Genomic DNA, 19,479 nt, shown 5'->3' on the forward strand with positions numbered 1-19,479 from the left:
ACATTTAGGAGGCTATGCAGTGAATAATCTGCAAAGTCATTGACTTATACAATATCAGAGTCAGAAGGAAACTTGAAGACCACTCAGTAGTCTTTCTGCTCATAGCAAAGACTTAACATCAATATCCATACCAGGGGATGACTTTTTTATCAGTCAAATATGTTCTTCAATAACAAGTTTATTATATTGAAATTTAATCTGTTCCATTGTTGGACAACATAACTAACTTATCAGGAAATTCTTAGAGCTTATATTTGCATTTTTCTCTCCTTCTCACCCTTAGTAAAAATTGCCAAGAGAACTCAAAGAATGTATCCCTAGAACTGTGGAATTCTGTCCATGGTCACAACTTTGAGCAGATAAGGATTCAAAAAACAGGGCCATTTTAAGCAACCGTGGCATCTGTGGAAGGCGGAATCCTAAAAAGCATGCCCCTATCCGAAGATTCCAAACGTAACCCCCAATACTGTGAATACAATGAGCAATCACTCTCGTGATTCAGTTGTAATATACGGTATAGTTGACTTCCAGTGAGGGAAATTTTCAGGGTTGGCCTGACCTAATCCTATAAATCCTTAAAATCAGAGAGCTTTCTCTGGCTGATGACAGAAAAAGAAGTGAGAGGGACTAAATTATGAGAAGGACTTGGCAAGCCTTTGTTGGCTTTGAAGGAAATTGGAGCTCTTTAGAATAAAGTCAGGACAGAATATTCTGTGCCTTTTCCACTTATACCCAACATCCACAACACCTAGAAGCCTCCACAGAATCAGAGGATGCCATAGAACAATTATTAAAAATCTTTCTATTGGTATATGCTGATATCTCTCCATCTCTCTCACTCATTTCGATGTTTAAAAAAATAATATATATGTACCGTCTGGCTTATTGCCTCTATATCCTCTTTTTAACTATTTCTTACTCAGTAGTAAATAGCTCATGGGTTCATGTATGTTCCAGTCTAAGAATCTGGGTAAGGGGGTCCTGGGTGGCTCAGTCAGTTAAGCGTTGGACTCTTGATTTCAGCTCAGGTCATGATCTTAGGGTCATGATCTCAGGGTTCAGAGATCAAGCCCCGCATAGGGCTCCATGGTCAGTGGGGAGTCAGCTTAAGATTCTCTTCTCTCCCTCTTTCTCTGCCCCTCCTCACCAACATGCTCATGATTTCTCTAAAAGAAATAAATAAATATTAAAAAAAAAAAAGAATCCAGGTAGAAAAACACATTTTCTTTACTGTCATTTATATGTGTACTGAAACCACTTTTTTTGCTAGGTTGATGAGAGATTCCATCCCAGTCATTACTGGGACTCTCAACCACTATCAGAATTTCACCATTATCTTGGGTTAAGTTGGTAATACATAGAAAGCATGGGAAGAACTTCTGATCACTATCATTTAACAGTTCCTTTAAATCTATCAGCAGTCTTTTTCCTGGCGTATGAGTCAGATACTACAGGTTTTTGTTTTTGTTGTGCTTTTGGCTAAAGCTAGGAAAAATATGCCTAAAGACCAGCTAATCTGGATCATGGCCCCCCTCACCAAGCACTGTTTTATAACAACACAAGTACCATTCTTCTTGAAAGCCACAACAATTTCCCTTCATTCTACAGCATATGGTAAACTTTTAGCTTCTTTTTTTTTTTAAGATTTTTATTTATTTACTTGAGAGAGAGGGAGAGAGAGGGAGACAGCATGAGCAGAGGGGAGGGGCAGAGGGAGAAGGAGAAACAGACTCCCTACTGAGCAGGGAACCTGATACTGGACTCCATCCCAGGACCCTGGGATCATAACCTGAGCTGAAGGCAGACACTTAACTAAGCCACCCAGACACCCCAACTCTTTGCTTCTTAAAGACAGTCAATTTCCCTCCAAGAGAAGTAAAATAATTTCTTAAGAAATAAATATTTATTTAGTATGCTTCTGCTTTATATCTCACCAAATGTGTAAGTCAAGGAATTTCATAAAATATCTGGACAGCAATTGATACATGAGATGGTTTGAGGGCAGGGAGAAAATAAAAATACATGGAGAAAAAATATCACATGTACATGTTTCAGTACATTATTCTGCCGGATGATCTAGATCGCATATTCTCAAGAATGTGAGGATCAAATTACCAACCCAGTTTTGACCATAATCAAAGATCTTTTCCAGACCCAGGCATTGCTAGTGGAAGTCCCCAGGTCCTTTCTTTACATATCTGATGTGTCTTGGCCCAAGATAGTAGATACAGTTTCCAGTTGGTAGTGTGATCACCTCACTTACACACACAAAGTGTGTAGTTCATTTAGTTCATTTGGCATCTTCATTTTGTGTTCATATAATTATATGGCTGGTAGGATATTTTCCTGGAAGTCAGGCCCTAGAAATTATAGAATAATAACTTGCTTACCGTAAGTATTTTAAAGAAACAGGCATATCCAGAGTAAATTAAAACAGGATATCAAAGAGATATCTGCATTCTCACATTCATTTCAGTATTCAGAATCCTGTGATTCTAATTTTCCCCATGGTATTAGAGCAGTTCTCTTGTCTTCTTTCTTTCCTGCAAGGAGGACAATAGACATGCTGCTTAAATTCTTCCTAGAAAGGGTAGCATCTTGGAAATGGTGACCATATTCAATTTACAATGTCAAGATATGGAAACAACTTAAGGAATGAACGGATAAAGATGATGTGGTACATAGACATTGGAATATCATTCAGCCATGAGAAAAAAGGAAATTCTGCCATTTTCAACTACATGGATAGACTTTGATGGCATTATGTTACATTAAATAATTCTGACAGAGAAAGACAAATACATCATGGTATCGCTTATATGTTAAAAAAATTTTTTTTTAACTCAGAAACTGTAGAAAAGTGTTTTCCAGGGACTTGGAGATGGAATTAGGGAAACGTTTGTAAAAAGAGTACAAACTTTTGGCTATAAGATAAATAAGGTCTAAGAATCTAAGATAAAACATGGTCACCACAGTTGATAATGCTGTATTGTGTAACCGAATTTTACTAGGAGTATAATAGATGTTCTCACTAAGAGAAAAAAAGTGAGGAGATTAATGTGTTAACTAGAAGGAGAGAACCCTTTCACAATGTGAATATCAGATTGCCATGATGTACACTTAAAAAGTCCTATAATTTTATATGTTAATTATACCTCAATAAAGCTGAAACAAAAAATAAAGAATGAGGCATATTCTGCTAAAAACATTGCATAGATCATGACCCTCCTATGAGTATAATCCATTGCATTTGTCTTTCAGGAATCCTGTGATTCTAATTTTCCCCATGGTATTAGAGCAGTTCTCTTGTCTTCTTTCTTTCCTGCAAGGAGGACCATAGACATGCTGCTTAAATTCTTCCTAGAAAGGGTAGCATCTTGGAAATGGTGACCATATTCAAAAGGATGGTGTTAGTGGTGAAATTTTCATTGGTAAAAATTCCCTTAGGAAAGTTACTTGGGCATAATTTGGATTTAGCAAGCCCTTGGCTCACCACTCATACTCAGATGTGCAATCCATGAGATATGGTTCAGCAAGCAGTTATTTTGTTCAAAGATTAAACTATACCAATATTTAGACCATGTCATATTCATTTTTATAATCTCAGCACCACCACAGAAACTAGATCATATTTTCTGCTTAGAGATACACTCAAAAAATATTTGTTATATTTTTCTACTTAATTGAGAGAAAATTTTCAAAAATGGTAGGCCCATCATCTTCTTGAAAAGTGAAAAAGACTTTGGTTTTATCTTTCTGTGTTACAGTCTCATTCGACCTTGAACACAGTGGCTCATTTTCCATGTACATCAAGAGGTCAGTTCAACATATAAGCTAGTTCAGAGGAAAAAAAGTAGCACCCCCTTGGCATTTTCTTTCACTCACAAGAATGATAGAACCTTACAAATAAGACACCTTAAATTCTATTTTACTGGCTTTGAAAACCTGGGTACTTTTTCACTAAAATATGTTTTCATTTGGCAGTTGTCAATTCTTCAAAAGCAAAATTACAAGGTGTCATTCCAAAGAAGTATATTATATTTGTTGTTATTGCTATCAGAGAAGAAATAGAGAGAGGACAGAAAGACTTGGCAAAGATCTAGTCATGTAGCAAGTCAATGAGTAGCCAAGACATCCCATGGAAAGACATCAGATTTGTATTTGTAGTATTGCTTACCTCAAATCAGTTTAACATTTTGAATATGTCATATCACTCATAATAAAGACTGGGATTATAATATGAATTATATCTCTATATTCTGAAAGGTCAAGATGTAGTTTCTCTAAGTAAGTCTGATTAGAACTTATTTAACCATTATGTCAGTGCTTGTTACTTGATGAGAATAAAATATATATGGTACCCCTAGTATATGAAAGGGTATGGCACATTTGCCATTCATTTCAAAATTTCACAATAGGTTGCTTTCTCACTTGTGGTGGTAGACAGGTTAAATTCACCTTTATTCTAAGGCACATTTGTCTGGTTATAAGCAACACGGTGTTTCCAGAAAATTAATCATGATTAAGATTTGGAAGAAGTAGAAAATTTAGCAAGAGTTTTAAGAGTTTAAACTCTGGAGTTACACCCATTTGAGTCAGATTAACAGATACTAACCCTGTGGCCTTGGGATATTTACTTTTCCTTTCTTAGTTTCGGCTTCCTCTCCATAAAATTTGTATAATATCAGCACTAAATTAATTTGGTTATTTGAATAGATTAAATGAGAAAATACAAGGAAAGTATCTGGTATATATAGCAATGTGAACTCATACATTCAGTATAAGTATACAGGAAGAAATGTATTAATTAGGCCTCTAACTTTCCTAGGCCCACACTACTTTTGACAAGTAATGGCAATTTATTCTCTGGACTTACTTTAATAACTAAACCTCCTAATGCAGTTTTTAATTTCATTTTTACAACCTGACTTTATTTAGTTGCCTTTGATCTGCTACACCAGAGACCAAGGAAGTTCCAAAAAAAGCGACACCACCTCCACAATTTCTACGGGCTTGTTAAAATAGAAATGGTAGAAAAATGCATATTTTTGTAGACACTCAATTCAAATCACATATCACAGTGCTTTTTAAGAGGATGAAACATTCAAAATATTTCCCCTGGCATTGGATTAAATGGAATCTTCAACCTAATGTATCATCCACTTTTTAAAACAACATATTCTTTTTGAATTAACAAAATGATTGGAAATTATTTTAAAGATAAATCTATTAACACTTCACCAAACAACAAGTTTTGATTCTTATTTTTTTCGCTCCTTAAATGATAAATGTGAAAATTATAAATACACAGTAAAGCTACTTGAGACAATTAAAAATTACATGTGGAATTTGTTTTACTAAAACATTTAAAAGATTTATTTTAGTACTTTGGAAAATTACTATGCCTTCTGGAGAGGGATAACTTGATAATTTGCTACTGGTGGATCAGGAACATTATTGTTTTGACTGCTTTTTGAAGATTTTTGACTATCAATAAAGAAGAATAGAGAGCAATAATCTGTAGATTAGTTCACTAATCAATATCTCTGTGATGTAATCCATAGCATTTCCTGAATGCCCCTAAATGATCAGACTTCTGAAACTGTAGAGAATGGGAGATTTTCCTACAATTTACTGTGATTATGAGATCTAAAATTGTCCTTATATTTTTCTGCACCCTTTATCTTCCTCCTCCTCCTCTTTACATTTTTTTCCTCTTGAAAATATGCTTGCTAAGAAAAACAGCCATTTAGTAATGCAGCTAAATATTAATATCTATTTATTAAAAGGAAAATCGATCTCATTCAATGGCACTGAAGTCTCTTCAGATTTTATGAAGCAAAAGTAGAAGCCCTTTCCAGCACTTGTCGTACTGTGGGGTCTCAGTGAGTGCTGATTGCAGATGAAGTGGTGGGAAATCGGAGGGTTCTCTGTTGGAGCTTGTCCCCATACCCCTGTCACCAAGCCTGAGGGTGACTTAGCAGCAAAATGCCAACACTGGCAAATAGTTGGATTTCAACGATCTGGATGTTCGGTACTACCCAGTGAACAAATGTTGCCCTGGGAACCAGAAGCCCTAAGCTCTGATACACTACAAATGATTTGTGTGACTTTAAACACATACTCTTCCCTCGGTTTCTTCAATTAAAATATACCAATAAAAACTAATAAAAACTACATAGCTACTTACAGAGTAATAGGGGTATATTTAAAGTTACTTTTTTTCCGTCATTTACAGTTGTTTTACAACTCATACTATCAGATCGTATAATCTTCAGTATCTGTAAAGTAGAACCCATTCAGCTTTGAAACAAATATTCTAAATACTTGTGAATGAGTTTAGAGCTCTTGATCAGTATGTGGGGAACATAACGTGAAACAAAATTCAGATGTTGATCAGTTTTATCTCAACCTCTTTTGTGAATCACAGAAAGCAAATTGCTAGTAGATCTGGGAGCTCAGGAGCTAAAAAAAAAAAAAAATCTGGGCTTGAAAAGTTAGATCACAAACCAGTCAGCTAATTTCCCCCAAATGATCTATTTCTTCTTAATTAAAATATTTCCTCATTAAGATAATTTTTCTGTTTCTACTTTAAAAACATTAAAGAAGATAAGTAGACTAACGAGGATAGTGTCATTTCCCAGGTAAAACAATTTTTATTTAATTTCTCATTAACACTTTTTAAGAGAGCATATGTTTCTACTTCATCTTTTCTTTTAGAGTCTGCAGTTACAGATATGTATAAAAGGACTTATTAAAAAACAAAAACAAAATCCACAACAACTCAAAGAAAAATGTCTTCTAAAATCCAAGAGAAAACCATACATAGGGGCATAATGACCCTAAACTGACATGTCAGGGGAGTAAGTATAATGATCTAGAACCAAAGCAACAGTGTTATGGACTGAATGTGGGTGTGACCCCTCTACCTCCAGATTCATACGTTAAAGCCTTAGCTTTAATATGATGGTTTTTGGCGATGAGGCCTTTGAGAAGGGATGAGGGCTAGATGAGGTCCTTAAGTGTGGGGTCTGTAGGATGAGATGTGTGTCCCTGTAAGAGGAGATACCAAATAGTTTGCTCTCTCTTCTCTCTCCGTCTCTCTTTTCCTTGATCTGTCTCCTATGTGACTAGAAGATGACCATCTACAAGCCAGGAAGGGAATCCTCATCAAAAACTGATCATGATGACACTCTGATCTTGAACTCCCAGGCTCCAGAACTGTGAGAATCACGTCTGTTGTTTAAGCCACCCTATCTATTAAGGTGCTTCGTTACGGAAGTCTAAGCTAAGACAGTTTGCCTTTCTTCCCTGTGCTATCTCCATCCTGATGTATGCTCTGTGTTTCAATGATGCTCTAAGTTCATATAGATTTCATTCATTAGAATTGCATTATTTAATTATGTAGTCGCCAAACACATGTAGCACTTGAAATTGAGCACTTGAAATGTGGCCGAATTCATATTTGCTCTAAGTGTAAAATGCATATTGGATTTTGAAGACATTGCACAAAACAAAGAATGTTAAACATCCTATTAGTGATTGTTTTATTTTAGTTATAATTTTAAAGGTATATTGTTTAAAACAAAATATAGTTAATGCTAATCTCAATTATTTTTCTTTTTTTTTTCCTTTTTTCAATGTGTCTACCAGAAAATTTAAAATTATGTCTGTGGCTTGCATTTGTGGATCATGTTATATTTCTTTGGACCACACTGATTCAGAATCTTTTCTTGTTCCTATAAAAGACAAGCCCTGATTAAGGAAATAGTGTAGTGAAATCAGTTATATCTTGGCCCTCATTAATTGTCAAAACTTAAAAGGTGCTTTCTAAAGGGAAAGTTTTAAAAAGAAAGAGTGATTATGTTGGAAATTATCTGGAACAATATCAAGAGCAAGAAAAGAAGTTTATACACAAAAGGTTTCAAGGAAACTTGATAGGCCCACTTTGTTTCAGTTCATAGATCATGTTATTCAGTAGGGGCTGCAATCATTGGCTCATAGCATGTTAGAGTCGGAGAGCACTACATAGACTATTTTCAGATAAGGAAATAAGGATCTAATTTATTGCCCCCTATTCCATTTATCTTTCTTTACCTTTTGTCAGTTCTTCCAATGTTTATTGCACTTTATTTCCAGACATTGGAACTTAACTTCCATTTAAGTGAAAACTCAATACTACACTCTGTTCTGATTCATTTATCCTTGATGCTGAGAATGTTCAAAATAATATTTAAACTCACGAATTCCTAGTAAAAGAAAACCAATTACAATGACAAGATTTTGTTACTCATCTCTTCTGTTTTAGAAAAGCTGGCAAAAATGTGTCCTCTGTGACCAGGGATGTCGAATGCTCAGAATTATATAATGATTGAGTAGATTACATCTTAACAGTAAAAAATAATAAATAAATAAATACATAAAGGCTGGTACATATGAGGGTAAATAATATGTATCATTATTAACAAAATAATATATCATTTTATAACCTAAAATGTTATTTTCTAATTTAAGGTAGATGCGTATAAGTGAGATTTCATATTTTGCATACACTACATAGGTAGGATAAGAAATCCTAGATCATACATACTAACCCAGATGCGTTAAAGGCTTTAAGAAAGAAAGCAATGAGGCTATGACCCTACATTCCCCAACTTCCACTTCACCAAATTCATAAGATATCACTTTCTTTCTTTTCTTTTTACCAATTATGAGTGGTGATCCAAATTCTGTGTGTTTTATGCTCTCAATACATGCTAGGTAATATATGAGAAGCAATTTTGTTTGGCTTTGACCTGCGTATGAAACAAACTAACATTTTCCTTTTTTCTTTTCTTTTCTTTTCTTTTCTTTTCTTTTCTTTTTTTCTTTTCTTTTCTTTCTTTCTTTCTTAGCAACTGTCTTTAGGGTATAGTCTGTTTCTGTTCCTTTAGCTCTTAATACCATGCCTGTTAGATAAAACAAGAAAAGAGAGGCTTTTATTTCATGGGTCTAGAATAAAGTTGTCATATTTATGTGTCTGCTGTTACAACACCCAGGCCTTTCTACACCTTTCAGTGCCAGGAGGCCTTTCCAAATAGAAGGAACTGAATTTTTCACACTATAAGATGGAGTAAAAGATAGACCAAACCAAATAGAGTATAAGAGTGGAAGGAGTTTTATTTTCTCTGCCCCCCGGCCTCTAACTCAGTGAAAACTCTATATCTTAATGATTGTGTATTGTTTACTCACATCAGAAATCCCCATTTTTTAAGGCAGGGGTGAGGGCACAGTGTGTTCGATGTTCTCATATCCATTCACAGTGAGCTTTAATTATTTAAAGTCAGTTACACGGAAATGTCCTGATCTTACTACTGGTTTTCAAAAATCAGGCTTAAGCCAATCGGTGTGTGGTGTTCCCCACAGTAAGAGCACCATTTTGGGATTAGCGTTTGATTTAATCTGGGGCTATGAGATGTGAGAAGTTTTCTGCTGGGTGGTCTGCAATATGTCTTCACTCGGAATTGAGATTAACAGAAGGAGATAGTCTCTGTCATTCAGATGGGCCACCTGGGATTTTTTCAGCCAGTTTTGATGGTCTGTGATTAAGGCCAGGAGCACTAAGGTTAAGACCAGGAACACTGAGGGCTGAGACGAGAGAAATGTGATTAAATGGAGCTTGAAACCTTCAATAATTAAGTCAAGTGTAAAGGTAACTATCTCTGGACTTCCATTTATAGGATTCACTATTATATTTTCTTCTTTTTAAAAGCAATTTGAGTTGGAGTTCTCCTGTTGTTATAGCCAAAAGCAACCTAATTTCTCCATGGTGTGAAGAAACGATCAGAGTATGCTGCCACGCAGACTAACCTATGTAGCTGACCTTAAATATCAAGTAATTTCTTTTGTTGCCAAAAGCTACATTGGAAGCCGTATTACCTGGTCTAACACAAATACAGTATAAAGAATTCAGGGTCATTGAAAATCATCAAAACAAACAGAAAGACAATGAGAATAAGGCCGTGGTACCATCTTCATATTTATAGGGTTCTTTTATTGCTGTTGATACAGCCATGCTACCAGAATCCCTTCTAGTTGAAAGCAAGAAAGGTAACATGTGTTTTAGTAAATGAGACACAGCTATGCTGGAGTCCATTATTCTGTCTCCTGGGGCCCAAGAAGTTACTCAAGCTGTGCATTTGTGGTTTATCCCACCATCTGCTATTCAAATGTTTCCTATTAACCATGACCACCAGTGGTTTAACCTTTCGGTATTTTTCAAATGTTTCATTGACAGAAAAAAAAAAAAGTAACGAGGATGGATGCACAAAATCCATTTTGAGACCTGTACTGTACAGGTAATAGATCTGCCATCAATTAAATGAGGGCATATGTTAGATGAGTTACATGACCAGATACATTTCTCTGTTCTGAATCCATCTATCTGCATTGCTAAAAGGCCATGAAATAGCTTCCTTGATATTTTATTACCACCGAGCTGTAAAATCTAACAGCAGAGCCAACCTTGTCTGAAATCTACCTCTTAGGGAAGAATGGGACAATGCGGAAGAGTTAAAGCTTCACCAACAAAACATCCAGAAGTAGAAATGAATGCTTGGAGTGAGCCTTTGTTAGTCAGAACCAAAATCACAGCTGAATGAAATGACTTCCCCTTCATAAAAATACTGTTCAACATATTTCAAATCCAAATGCTTATTTCTTCCTTCATAAGAGCACATACTTACTGTAAATTTGCTCCATGCTCTCTCCTTTAGCTGAGGAAACGCAGGTATTGCGCCACAAATCAAATCCCTCCACACACTATCTTCCTTTCACTCATTTGTAGAAAATGCAAGGGATATCAGAGTAGTCAGAATAAAAAATTCTTTTTCCTTAACAACAGCAGTCAGGAGTAGACTTTAGGGCTGTAAAAGGAACTTCGGAGGCTGAGAGAGAAAGCCCTAAACTGTTTATCATGGCTGTGTGGGGAAGATAAGACAAGTCAATCCTGAACCAGGGTTACATTATTTATGTAATACATTATACTTGTAAAGCATTGGTAACCATTACATATATTTAAAACTAAATGCAATTCTCCAGTCCTATTTGACATTCATTCTGTAGAAAATAGCATATTTTCCAGAAGAGTCTACTAGAGAGCATGCGTTTTGATTCTCAACCAAAAGTTTTATCCAGGCTTAATTCTTACAAAGTGGGGTGTTTAGAAAGAAGCTCAGATAACTGACGCTTTGTATGCTGTGTTACTATGGTTACCAAATCCTTTGAGACAAAAGCTTAATTTAACAAATTTGGACCCGATGGTTAAGGATTTGGGGGAATAAGCATGACCCTCCGAGGGACAGGCTACAAGGATGGGCATGTCTGATCTCAACTGACAGAAGAAACTAAGTGAAATTGTGAGAAAGAACTTGTTCTCTCCAACTTTACTTGGAATCCTTCTCTTGTCCATTTGCATTCAGGAGACAGAATGTTTCCGTATAAACAGAAATCACGTCATATCATTTCCCAATTTAAAATCATTCAAAGGCTTGTGATTGTATTTAAAGTCTAAATTCCTTACATAAGTCTGCAAGTCATAATGGATCTAGCTCCTACCCACCCTCAAAATCATCTTCTGCAATGCATTCCTATTTCCCTCTCTCTTCTCTTCCCTCTCTCCCCGGAATCCAGACATTAAAAAAAAAAAAAAAAAAAAAAAAAAAAAAAAAATCTTTATAAAATGCTGAACCACAGTGGTTTTCAATGCTGTGTTTGGTTCCATTAACTTTTTCTCCAGTCCTTACTCACTGATCATTCTCTGCATGGTTGAATTTTTATCACAAACCATCTCTTGTTTAAAAGCACAAAAAGCCTTCTCTGTCCCTCCTGCCTAAAGTACTCCTTCTTTTGTTCTGCCTTCTTTTGTCTTTTGTGGAGGTTATCAAAATTTGTAATTGTTTCATTCTTCTGTTTGTGGTCAGTTTTCAGCCTGGTATCTGACAACTGCAAGGAAATGTTTTAGAAAGCATAAGAACTTCAATAAAAGTTAGTTTCCCAACTTAGAATACAAAGTTCATTCCTTTTGATTTGCTTTCATAAACTACGAAGTCATGAATATATTTTACGAATTTTACTATCATTTGTTGAACATTCTACAGGATGTAAGCTCTGAGTTGGCATTTCATAATTCACACAGAATGTATTCTCATTTAAAAACCCAAAAACTTTGATGAAAGTGAATTACCAACTTAAACATACTGGTAGAATTTTTAAGCCAAAGATTAGAATCATTGGATATAAAAGAAGGGTTTTTTTTGGCTAAGAGATCGTTTGGGTTTTTAATTAATTTTGAAAATTTAGAAGAATATTGAATAAAAGTTTCACCTAGATTCTTTTGTGCAATGTATGTGTGGAGGTAGAGGATTGAAGAGATATTGGGCAAAATTAGTTAATTACAGCATTAATGGGGAGGATATTCTGGTTTTATATGCAACTAGAAAAACGGCAGAGCAAATGACATGTAAGTGTAAGGACAGCTGTTGGAAAGACTTATTACAAATATAACTCCTTGCAAGAGTTGGTAGAACCAGAAGAAAATGCATATAGTTGTAAACATTTGACAATGGAGGGCCTGTGGAAAGAGCTAAATCACCGGAACGAGCAAACACGCATCTGGTGAGGAACACGCTCGGTGGGTTATTGTGAGTTAAGTGGATTGGACAGAAGAAAAGCAGAGACAGTTAAAACTTTGAGAAAGTTTTATCAAAACCTGCCCTATGGAGTTAACAAAGCTTTAGTAGGATCAAACCCAAGTCAGCTAGTAGGAAAAGATTTTATTATGGGCCAAAAATAACAATCAAAGCAGAATTGTTATTTCATTTTAATAATAGAGGGAGTGGTCTTATCAAACCAATCCTCCCAGAGATATCAAGTACAAACTCTGGAAAAATGTTTTAAAAAATCAACTACTAAAGGCATAAGACAGTGGGAAAAAAAACAGGCAGAAACATGAGGAGACTTAACGCTAAACAGGTCACTCTCCCATTTTCATGGCTTCCTGTCTGAAGGCAGACCCAACCAGGATAGAACCTAACACTCTCTTGAGAAATTGTACTGGGCATTTTAGGGTGAACTCAGTCTCTGGGATGTGACAATAAAAATCTGAAAAAGGAGAAAGCTAGAGCGGTATATCTTCAAATTCTGAAAATAAATGTGAATACATCTTGGGATGATCCCAAAATAGTGTGTGCGTGGAGCAAAGTCCAAGTGCCCAACTAAGCCTAAAAGAAGTAGATAAGAATGTTAGCTGCTTCTCCACAGAAGAGATAGAGCCGGATTTTTTTCAGCCAAGCAAATAGGTCTCTGGAGTTCTTTATTTATTTTCTCTCAGAGGTGATTGGAATGTATACCCTAAAGTATGTTTATATGTATGTATATCTTAGAGAAGTAGGGTTTTTCAAATGTGAGAAAGACAGCCATTCGGGACACTGAGAAAAAATAGGAAGGTGAAACTAGCTAAAAGGGTAGTCAATGAATCAAAAAAAATGTTATTTCTCAAATCAACTTTTGTAAATAGTTCACTGCTTTAGCTTTGGTTTATAGTGATGCATACTTAACATAGATTTTTTTTCATCTGGATTTTCAAAATTACGTACTTGACTTCTCTGATTCTCCCTCTTTTCCCAAGTACATTCTTCAAACACATATGATTCTCATGGGCAGATGAATACGATCAAACTTGTTAAATTATATACATTAAATATGTGCAAGTTTTTGTATCTCAATAAAAAATAAGATAAAAAAATTAAATACCGACTTTTGACAAAGGTCACTTAATATTACAGATAGCACTGTGAACTAGGAGTAAAGAAAATTAAGATAATAAATTATTTTTCTTTTGGAAACTAAACAGTATCACTCTATTTATATTGATATGTCCCTCTATGAAGACAGAATATCTACAGTTAAAATAGATTCAATAAAATGGACAAAACTCTTCTGAAAAAGGAAATTGTAGATTCTTGTTCAATTACTAATTAGTATTTGCCCTTGAGTACCATGTAAATTTCAATTTTCTGGTTCTCAGTTTTTCACATAGATTATAAATTGGATTTAATAGTTGTTAATGTGTTTCCAGCTATGGAGTCCTCTGGCATTTCTATAAAATCAAGACAAAGGATTATCTCTAGATTCCACTTGAAGTAATACTTCCATAAAGCAATGGCCCATTATACAAATATAAAGTATCATTTGGAAATATGTTGGTAATTTAGTAAAACCGATTTTTTTACCTTAGCTTCCCTTGAAACAGATCCTGAGACAGGATCTGAATGCAGGTAGTTTATCTGGGATCTGACTTTAGGAAGCACATGAGAGGAAGTAAGGAAAGGAGAAAAGTCAAGAAAAGGTATGTTAATGATCAGGTTGCCATTGTGAGCAACCGGGGCTCAGGCTCCCAGGGACATTCTGAGAAACCAACCGTAACAATACTTTAAACTTTCCTAGAAAATCCTGTCCTTAATTGGTCCAAGGCTGGTCCAAGGCTGCTCCTAGGCAATATTAAATCCCAGGTGCTTCTTGTCTGACCTAAAGGAAGATTGAGAAACTCTCAGGGGACTGGACAACGCCCCCTCAAGCAAAGACACAGAAAGAAATGGTGGCAGGTTTAAGAGTCAATGACAGTGGCTGTTACCTCAGCCTGTGGTGGATGCTGGGATTTAAATGTACAAAGTGTGTGTGTACAAAATGTTTATACATATACAAGGTCATAAATTTATATAATTATATGAATATAAAGAAGAATTTATACAATGTGGTTTATCCCTCCCAAATATTCTTTAATCATTCTTCTAATCATGCAAAGGTAGAAATCACTGTGGTTATTTGAGTAAAAACTGAAAAAGGAACTTTTAGAGTTTCCAGGAATTCTCACTAATTTACTCAGTTTTTCAGCTTCTAAATTTTACTCTTTGTTTCTAAAACATTAAACTCCCATTAATTTTAATGAACATTGACTTGCGCCTATAGTTTGATTTCTTTTTTTTTTTTTACTTTAGAATTTTGGAGGGAATATCTCGGTAAGTTTCTATATTTGAACACATGCTAAATTATTCAAAAGATATACACCTTAGTACAAATAACCTATACTCTAAAAAAGATAAATGTTAAAAATAAACACTATAGAAAAAGATTTCAGTAGCATCACCAAGTAAGAAATACAAATATTATATAACTTATTTATTCTAGTAACTGATATTCTCCTTTAGAGACAAATGCTTGCAGATTTGTAACTTTATATTTAGTCAGTTGTAAAAAGAGTTTAAATTGTCCTCATGCTACAGATTGCTTTCCCAATGGGATATTTTAAGTACAAAAATTCATCACTCTAAAACAAAGCTAATCTGGAGGAATTTTGAAGACTAACAGAAACTGGTGAATCGAAGTGGCATATGTTCTAACATGTTTTCTTTGAGGATAATTATAGGATTTATGGAGAAAACTTCTATTTAATGTTTAATTTTGTAAAAACGGACATTATCAAATCTATTGAACTCTCAGATGAATATCCATTCTGTAATAAGTCACAGGAGATCTGCTTTGGAAGACCTTCCTAGGGAGCTTTCAGTCAAAAAACAGAACATCATGCCCCTAAGCAGATAGAGTAAATCAAATTCCAGTCGAAGCTTTTTAATATAACGAAACAACTCTAGAGAGAATGAAAATACATTTCATAGATACCATTTAATCCATTTATTTTCACCAGCTTGTCCTCTTTTCAAACTTCAAAAATCTTTGGGCAAACTCCAATATAAAAATCATATAAAGGCTCAGGTTCTTCTCCCTACGCGGGGGCCCCCAGATTGTGACTCTGAATCCTTTAGAACTCTTAGCACAGATTGAAACCCACTGATGTAATCTTGCTATCATTCTCCAGATGGCAAAGCTGAGTATCACGAAAATTAACATATTTACCAAAACTGGTGGCTTGAAGTGTGTTGGGGCCAGGTCTAGAAACTGAGTCTCTTGACTCTAGCTCTTGTCTGCACGGAACACCACTTGCTTCATTCCAAAAGAGGACCTGCTTCACCTTGTAGCCAAATACAATCCACATCATGTAGATGTAAGGATACTATGCAAATAATTCACTTTAATCTACTCTCCTTTATTAAAGTGGGGTCCTTTTGCAGGATAGAAGTAAAGCTGTCTGCCTGGTATAGATATCTCAGGGTGATATGCCATGTGTATGTCATAGCCAGTGAAGAGCCCATGCTATTTTAAGCATGCAAATTGGCTTCCCAAAGGCTTTCAAATGATGTTCACCTTCTGTAAAAATTTTCTGGAAAGCTCTAGAATTAATTTCCACAAAACCTAATCTTTTATTTAGCCTTTTCCTTACACATTTTAAATACAAAGTAGAATGATTGACCTAGGATAGCCTAACCATCATTTGGTGGCTTATTCTTAAATATTACAATTAGATGACTAGAGAAAGGTCATATTGAGAGCAAAAGATTTCCTTTCATCACATTTAAAATCGGGTGGCATCTTTTAAGAGAAGAGGGATATTAATACTTTTATCACAAGCATTTTGTCACTCCTAAGTGTTCACTCATAAGTGTTATAAAGCATGAAGGGCTTATCAATTATTTCTCTTAGAAAACAGTCCCAAGTGTACAACATGACTGTGAGATTAAAAAAAAAACAACAAAACTAACTAAATCCAACAGTCTTTGAATTTTCAGTGGTATATAATGTAATCATTTCGAGGTTACTCAATTTTGCTCTTAATTCTTAAAAAAATAAAGGTTTCAAGAGATCTTTATTGAAAACGTTAGTTAAGAATTTAATTCTCAAAAATAAAAAATGTTATCTTTTTCAGAGCAGCTATCATTTTGGCTAGGAAGATTATTTTCTTTGTACCACAATTACCATCTCCGATGCAAATTTATTAAACATCATCACAATATTGGAAGATGAATTATTTCTCTCCCTCTCAAACTATTTATATGATACAATCTCTTGTAAGATTAAAAAAAACAAAACAAAAAAAACAGGACACTGGGCTACTCATATACTAATATTGTGACTTGTTCCTTAGGTTTTTAAGTTATAGAGAAATTGTACATTATTAAATTCCTTAATCCAAGATATTTTGTACAATTAATTCATTTTACATAATTGTTTAACCAGTATTCCTTTAAAAATTTAAATGCAAGTAACATAAATGATAAACCAAAAAAAAAAGTTAACATTTAAATTTCCCAGATGTGTAAATGTTAGTTAAAATTATTTAGATTTTTCTTAATATTATTTTAAACGATTTAATTTTTTAGACTTTTAATTTTACTATAATTATAAACTTACTTTAGATGCATTTAAAAATAGTCTAAACTTATAAGTTTCAATGATTACAAAGCAAAAACAAACTAGTTACAAAAGTATGCTAAATTTAATATTCGCTTTTCTACACCTGCATTCTTTCAAATCACTACTATTACTACTAACACATATTTCCATTGTTATTGTTATTATTATCACAATTATTATTTTAAGGCTTCCTAGATTTAACTTCTCAGTTATTTCTGATACTTTCCTATGGCTGGGGACACATCTATTCAAGTATCTTTATAGAGTTACAATCTTCTTGCAGAACCAAATGTAAGACTGTAAGAGATACTGTCTCAGCCTCAGTTAGTTAATGTGACCTTGGCCTGTCCCTAAGGATTTTGCTATCATCTGTATATATCTCCTGAGACATGAGGACTAAGATTTATGTAGTTATATTTGTGCGTATTCTCATGAGCTGATCAATTATTGACAAACTTTCTACATTGTTATTATTTGGAACTATTGGTACTGTTCTGTCCTCTTCTGTTTTCTGTTTCAGGACAATGTGGTTAATTAATTGTTTTTGTTATTCCCTTTTCCGTTTTCTGAGAGAGAGAATACACAATCAGTTACAGGAAAACTTTTTTCCCCCACTTCAACTGGTTTTTGTCATTATGAAATTGCAATTTCAAAATCGCAATGTTTCTCTTCACTCTAATTATTGTGATTTTGATTTCTTTTTAATTTGGCTATTGAAAATTCTGGCTCCTTTCATTCCTTTAGGGTTATTCCTGAAAACTGCTGAAAGTATTCACATTATCAAGATATTCCAAACCAGTGTTGATCCTCCTTGTAATATTATGGAACAGGGATCATGCCCTTAACTATTAGCTTCCAGTAACTTCAAATATCTAAATAGAAATTTAATTAAACATATGCTAAGTATTTATTTGGTTACAATATCAAACTCATGTGTGAAAAAGTGAAATAAAACTTGATCATAGGTTGGTTATTTTTTTGCCAATTTGATCATTTTTACACTTTGTTTGCATGTTGAGTTGATCAAATGTTTCTAACATGTACAGATATAACATCATAAAACCTCTGAAATATACAATCCCCATAAATTTATATATTTTGCTATTTAAAAAGCTTTCCCATATATGATAACCTTCTTAACAATATGGTAAAAATGTGTTTGTAGACTTAATTTCTTTTTCACACGCATTTCTGTTTAATTTCTGCCTCAAAGATACCATCTATTTTTAACTGGTGTCATCAATATTCAGTATGCAATAAATCAAGGGCAAAGTGGAAATCTGATGAGAACTTGGGTAGCGAAAGGCCTTTACCTTTTCTAAATATTAGCGGATAATTTGGGTCTAAGTAAAATTGTCACCTCTATTTCAAGATCATTATATTTCTGTCTGTGATTTGCAATAAATTACACAGCTCTTTGAGCGATTTATATTTTCAGTGGTTCCTTTTTATAGTAATAGTTAACACGGTATTATAAAATATTGTTTTACTCTCTCACAAAAAACAAAAGAAAAACCTAAAATGAATATATATTTGGAAGTCTACGTGCCATAATGAAGTATATCGAGACTACATTTTCAGTTCTGATTTTTGGATATGCTCTTGCATTCCAGCTCTGAACTGAAAACGTTAAGTAGCACCCCCAGAATTGTGTATTTTAAATTAGGCATGTGTCTGAACGTACTGCCCCAAACTTCGCATTTTGCAGTTTGAGTCATTATATTTATTCTTTATTTTTTACCTGCCACTTTATATGTATTTCTGGTAGCTCCCCAAAATGTATGTAAATCTTCAAAAGAGAAAGGTAAAATTTTTAAGGGTCTTGGCCTCTTTAAAATTGTTTCAGTTTAATTCAAAAAATTATCTAAGGAATTTTTATTTTTTCTTATATTGTCATCAAAAAAACGAGATGTTTACCTATGTCAGTGCTTTTAGTTCAAAATTGTTATACTATCCATTCATTCAATCTTTGTAACATAAAATCAGCTGTGAAACTTGGTAAGGAAGAATTTAATCACAACAAACAGTTTAAAAGGAATCCTTCGGGTAAGAAAAGAAAAATATTTGTTTAATACCCATAAATCAGGCATTAATCAAATATGTCCTTTTTCTCCTCTAAAATATTTTGGGCTC

The sequence above is a fragment of the Ursus americanus genome, chromosome 19 (assembly GCF_024610735.1).
Source record: "Ursus americanus isolate L20-20 chromosome 19, mUrsAme1.1.p, whole genome shotgun sequence".
Taxonomy (NCBI): Eukaryota; Metazoa; Chordata; class Mammalia; order Carnivora; family Ursidae; genus Ursus; species Ursus americanus.